Below are 7129 nucleotides of genomic sequence, written 5' to 3' on the forward strand. Positions count from 1 at the left end.
AGCAGTGCGCTCTAGGCTATTGGCCTTCCTATATGTGTAGGCCCCTTCATATTGTAATCACATACTTACTGCAAAAGTATTATCTGACTGTGGGTAGGCTTCTCACCATGGTTTTTCCCTTTATCGGGTTTTCCATGTACAATCTTGGTGTCATGTGTTATGGATGGATGGTAACTGTGTTGGTATTTCCATGAATATTGCATTGATGAACTATTATGTTGGCATTGATGTCAATTATAATCAGTAATGATGTTGTAATAATGTTGTTTTGCAACCGATAGATGAGCTAGTGAAGGAAACTAGTATTACTTGAGAAGCAGCGAGATCAACCGATAACCCTACCTATTGATGTGTCAAACCCTAACTGATGGATCTTGGTGAATCAAATGATGAGTGGTAATGATTATGCCACATATGCATGTTGTATGTGAAGAGTTTCCAATGGTTTTTGGCATGTAGAGATAACGGTTTTATCTTGGGAATGAGCGAGTACATTGCATGTAGTGGAAACCGTGTGATGAGTTATAGGGATTGATGAAGCGGTGATCAAGGAGCTGCCGAGGTTGTGTTGAATGATGTGCAATGATTTCTATGTAATCCAATGGTCATACTTGAGTCGATTTGTTTGTAATCTCTATGAGATCTTAGATTTTTGATGTGTTACCGACCTATTATTTTTCTTATAAGGTCGATGAGTTGTTTTGTTGTAGTGTTGGCAATTTTGGTTAAGTGTAAGAGTGATTGGTTGCCGAACCAGAAGATGTATTTTCAATATGTGTGATAGCAGATAGGAGCATAAAAAGGATCTGATCAAGCAAAGTAGTGTTATTTACCAGATCAACAAACCCTTGTTGTTATCTAACAATTACAACAGTCAAATCCCTTAACAGGGTAAGCTTTAACAAGCTTAGTGCTATTTAAATCCTCTAACCAGGTGATCCATTAGCTTGGATTTAAAATATTCTACCAAGGTTACTCCTAACAGGGTATTGCTTCTAATAGGGCATTATAGCCAATCCCTTAACTGGGTGGTCCCTAACAGGATCTATTCTTAACAGGACTTTTTTTAAAGCTTTAATAGGATTGGCTCCTAACAGGGTGAAGTTCAGAAGAGTTCAGAATACTTGTGGGTATTCATCCCCATTGTGGGTTTTTCCCTTTGGGTTTCCATGTCAAAATCATCGTGTCAAGTGGTGAATGTTTGCTATGGTTAATTTGCTTAACTGCTAAATCCACGTAGATATGATAAGATGACCGACAGTAATCTGAAATGTGCTTTTACTTTTGTCAGTAAAGTATTTGGATGTTTTGGTTAAATGGTTTGAGAGTTTCAGAGTTGTTTTACTATTATTCTGTTATGCCAGTCAAACCGGTATACTATCAGTAATATTGCAATTTGTAGTTTAGTGTTTGAACTAGTTAGTTATGAGTTTGACTTGAGAGGTTGTTTTTGAGTTTGGTGAAATTTTAGTCAGTTTTCTATCTACTGATTCACCCCCCCTCTCTCAGTAGTTGTCTGGATCCTTATTGATTCATAACACTATCAAACTGTTCTATGATTTATGTTTGTTTTTAATTGCTATATCAGTCATTCCGGTATTTGGTTTATGCATTTTGGTATTGAGTTTATATGTCCTGGTAATAAGGTTTTGAATGCTTAAAGTTTTGTAATCCAATGACAACCGATTCACCCCCCCCCCCCCCCCTCTTAGTTGTCCTCTGGTTATCTGATTTGTCTAACAATTGGTATCAAAGCCTGGTCCTCTTTGTAGAAGCTCAACCTCTTAAGGAAGATCATGTGGCATCTAACATTGCAAGTTCATTAAGTTCATCTATTGTTGTTTTTCGGAGAGAAATTCCTTGGCTTGATGGAACAAATTATAGTATGGAAAATTTGGATGGAGACTCATCTAAGATGTCTTGGAAAGGAAATTTGGGAGAACACTTAGAAAGGTATAACACTTTTTAATCCGGCATCTAGCAATCCTCCTACGATAGGTCTGGATAAAGAGATTGAGAATGATTGTAGAGCTAGAGAAGCCCTTTTGTGTGCACTCTCTGATCAACAAATAATGGGACTAACTGAAAAATCAACTACAAAGGCTATATGGAACAAATTGGAGACTATGAATGAAGGGGACACTGCTGTAAAATTTTTAAACTTGATGGTTACCAGGTGAGGTATGAGAACTTGAAGATGGAAGAAGATGAAAGGATTGTTGCTTTTATGGAGAGAGTTAATGATATTGTTTTGGGAATTTAATGTTGTGGTGGGTCTCTGAGAGAAGATGAAATTGTTTCTAAAGTTTTGAGAGCTTTGTCATCGGCTTATAAGATGAAGGCTATTGTAATTAATGACTTGAGAGATATAGAAAACACCTATGTTAACAGGGATACCTTGGTTGGGAAATTATTTTCTTTTGAGCTTGAGGAATTTGGACCTTTTGGAGCTATAAAATTTGAACCTTCTTTTCATGCATCTACATCATCTACCAGCAAGAGTGATTGGAAATTTTTATATGCGAAGGAACTAGAGGATATGAAGAAGGAAGATGAAGAGTTTGAGAAACTTGAAACCTTATTTTCTAGAAGAGTACCTAAAGGACTGACAAGAAGTAAGTATGAAGGAAAATCACCTTTTAAATGCTTTGCATGTAATAAGATAGGTCATTTTGCATCTAGATGTCTTGAAAGGAACTCAAGATTTGAAGAAAGAGATAGAAGATCTTTTAGGCCTAACCATGATTATCAGAACAACCATTAGTACAAAAGGAAATAATACAAATCATTCTACTATATTGATGAGGAAGGTGTGACTAATTTTGATGATGAATTGGAACAAGATTCGACTAGTGGATCTGGAAATGGAAAGGAATGGGTATTTTTGGCTATCAAAGAAAATGATTCGGTACCTAAAGAGAAGGCCCTTGCTACTAAAATTGAAGACAAGGATGAATGGGTAATTGACAATGGATGTTCACATCATATGACTGGAGGTAAAAGGAAGTTCTTATCTTTGCAATAATTTGATGGTGGTCTGGTTAGATTTGGAGATGACAAAGCATGTATGATCAAGGGAAAAAGAACAATATCATTGGATGGTAAGAATAACACTAATAATGTTTATTATGTTGAAGGTTTAAGGCATAATATTTTGAGTGTAGGACAATTGGTGTATAAGGGATTTCGGTTACAATTCAAGGATGGAAAATGCAAGATTATCAACAGATCTAGATTGGAGATAGTAATCAGTACACAAACTAAAGGTAATATCTTTCATTTGAACTCCAGTGAGAAGAAATGTTTGATTGCTCAAATTGATGAGAGATGGCTATGGCATAAGAGGTTGTGTCATGTGAATTTTGATTGCATTGGGAAGATCAATTCTACTAAGGTAGCTAGAGATATACCTAAGATTGTAAAGCCCTATAATCCGAAATGTAAGGAATGTCAAATGGGAAAGCAAGTCAGAACTACTTTTAAGAGTATACAAGACAAATATAATGATTTTATTGATCTTATTCATATTGATTTGTGTGGTCCTACTAGAATCAAAAGTTTTTAGGGTGATAGATATTTCATGCTAATCATTTATGACTATTCAAGAATGATGTGGGTTACTTTTTTAAGGAAGAAGTCTGAAGCATTTGAAAAGTTTAAAATATTTAAAACTAAAGTTGAGACAGAGACAGGATTGAAGATTAAATGCTTAAGGTCAGATCAGGGTGGAGAATTCACATCCGATGAATTTAACAACCATTGTGAGAATAATGGGATAAGGAGACAATTGTCTGCACTCTGGACACCTCAGCAGAATGGAGTTGTGGAAAGGAAGAACAAAACTATCTTGTATGCAACTAGAACTATGATAATGGAAGATAATTTGTCTCATATCTATTGGAGAGAAGTTGTAAGAATGTTGGTATACACATTCAACAGAGTTCATATCAAAGGAGACACTGATAAGACACCTTATGAGTTATGGTTTGGTCATACACCGACAATTAAGTATTTTAGAATATTTGGTAGTAAATGCTATATCAAAAGAGATGATTCGATTGGAAAGTTTGGTCCTAGATGTGTTGAAAGAATATTTCTTGGTTATTCTAATGAAATAAAAACATATAGATGTTATAACAAAAGATTGCAGAGAATTATGAAGAGCACAAATGTCAAGGTGGATGAGCAGAACAAAAGTCAAATCAGAACTTATGAGAAGGAACCGACAATGAAAATGATCATAACTGAACTAGTAGCGCCTGCATCGGAATAGAAAATTGAACTAGTTACTCCAACAATATCAAAAAATTCAACAGTAACTGAAGATTAGGATAGAGGAACAAAAAATCAGAAGACTTCTAGGTATGTAAGGTTGAATCATTTAAAATATCAGATCATTGGAGACAAAAACAAAGGAGTGATGACAAGAAGAAGGTTGGCAGCTGATGAGGTATGTTTAATTTCTCAAGTTGAACTGGCATCAGTAATTGAAGCTTGTAAAGATGAATGTTGGATGAAAGCTATGGAAGAAGAATTAGATCAAATAGAAAAGAATAACACATGGATTTTAGTTCCCCAGCCTAAAAATAAGAATGTTATTGGAACTAAATGAGTTTATAGGAATAAATTGAATGAAGATGGACAAGTTGTGAGGAATAAGGCTAGATTGGTTTGTAAAGGATATTCTCAAAAGGAAGGAATTGATTATGATGAAACCTTTGCACCGGTAGCTAGGATTGAAGCCATGAGATCATTTCTTGCTTATGTTGCACATAAGAACTACAAGGTTTATCAGATGGATGTTAAGTGTGCATTCCTGAATGGAGATCTTGAAGAGGAAGTTTATATTGAGCAACCTGATGGATTTTCACTTTCAGATGACAAAAAAATGGTTTTCTGGTTAAAGAAAGCTTTATATGGATTGAAATAAGCCCCTAGAGATTGGTATGCAAGACTGGATAAATATATTTTGAAGCTTGGTTTCACTAAAGGTAATGCTAACAATAATTTATATTATAAGATCACTGACGGTGACATATTGATTATTGAAGTCTTTTTTGATGATATCTTTTTGGAGGTGAAGATAAGTTGTGTATGGAATTCTCTAACAATATGAAGGATAAATTTGAGATGTCTATAATTGGGGAGATGAGATTTTTCTTAGGTTTGTAGATTACTCAAAGTGATAAAGGTATTTTCATCTATCAAACTATGTATGCTAGAGATTTGTTGAATAAATTTGGTTTGGAAAATTCTAAACCGATTGGTACACCTATGGTTACAAGTGAGAAATTATCAAAGATTGATGCATCTACACTGGTAAATGCTACAAGGTACAAGTCTATGATTGGAGGTTTGTTATATCTGACTCAGACTAGACCAGATATAATGAATGCAGTTTGTATTATATCTTGAGATAACAGAGTGATCCTAGAGAAAATCATGAGAGTGCGGTGAAAAGGATTTTTTCAGGTATTTGCAGGGAACAACTGAATATGGTTTGTGGTATCCTAAAAATGATGACTTTACATTATGTGAATATACAGATGCATATTGGGCCGGAGATGTTGATGATCAAAAGAGCATATTCGGTGGAGCTTTCATTCTTGGAAAGAAACTTGTTTCGTGGATCGGCAAGAAGCAGTCATGTACATCTTTATCTACTGCTGAAGTTGAGTATGTTTTTGTTGCTACTAACTATACACAATTTCTATGGATGAAGCAAATGTTGAAGGATATAATGGTGGAATGTAATAAACCAATAGTTATTCATTGTGATAACTCTGTTGCTATTGATATATCAAAGAATCCAGTATTTCATTCTAAGATAAAGCACATATCTATCAAGTATAGCTTTTTGAAGGAAAAGGTGGAAGCAAATAAAGTCAGACTAGTTTATATGAACACTAAAGAGTAGATTGCAGACATCTTCACTAAACCTTTTTCCTAAAGAATCATTTGAGTACTTCAAAGATAGATTGGGGGTTTCTGCCCCTCCTGTAGAGACCCGAATGATGTTGATTGGCATCAGTCTGGTATGCATTATCAAAGCTATTACTCATTCTGGATTGATGTGGTGGTTCTACTACTCAGGGGGAGTAGACATCTATGAGGTTCAGTGGATTTATGATTTTTCTTTGATATGTATGACAGATCTATGGCATTGATGTCAAAGGGGGAGAGATATATGTGAAAAATAGAGCTTAACATAATATCAGCCAAAGGGAGAGTTTGGTTCAGAACTTCATTGCTATATCATGTGTGGGAGATTGTTGGCTATCTTCCTTTGGGGGAGACTTGTTTGACATTTCTTTGCACTTGGATGTTTTTCACATCTAGTATTTCCATCAATTCCAAAGGGGGAGATTGTTGGCAATTTGGAGGAATTGATTATGTATTGAATTCATGTTTTATCATTGATGGAAACACTGATAGTTTTGGTTGTTTACCGGTTTCTGATTGGTTCTGGTAGAGTGGTTGGATTATGATATTGATTTGGTATGCTCTGGTATGCTTGTTTGTGGAATTGGTTTGGATCTTTCATTCATCCTATTTAGATGTGTATCACGATCAATTGGTTTGGAATTTGATGACTTGGGAGCTATCATTTGTTCTAGTAAGCCTTTTGGTCACTGGTAAGGGTTTTACCAATAGAGCTTCATTGAAGATCTTTTGATGCATGTGATAAGTGGTGTTGGTGCGACTTCTAGATGGCTTTCGGGATGTTGTTGGTGTATAAACATAAATATGGTCTGAAGATAATTAATTAAATAAGCAATTATTTAATTAATCTCCCTCCCCAATTTAATTAAATTCACTAAGCAATTTGATGAAATTCTCCCATTCATCTACATATTAATAAATCTAAGGATTTATTTAATAGTTTCATTTCAATAATCCCCTTTGATTAATTAATTCAAATTAATTAATTCTCTTCCATCAAATTCATTTCTTCTAAAATCCCCTAATTAATTAAAACAAATCAAATTCATGAGTTGTTGAAATTAATTAGCCTTTTCTTGTTATTTTAATTTTTAAATTCAAATTCTCCTAACTTCTAACCATCTAACCTAACCTATTCCATATAACCCCGGGTTTAATTAACTCCATCCTAGCTTGCACATCTTAA

This window comes from Cryptomeria japonica, chromosome 10 (assembly GCF_030272615.1).
Source record: "Cryptomeria japonica chromosome 10, Sugi_1.0, whole genome shotgun sequence".
Taxonomy (NCBI): domain Eukaryota; kingdom Viridiplantae; phylum Streptophyta; class Pinopsida; order Cupressales; family Cupressaceae; genus Cryptomeria; species Cryptomeria japonica.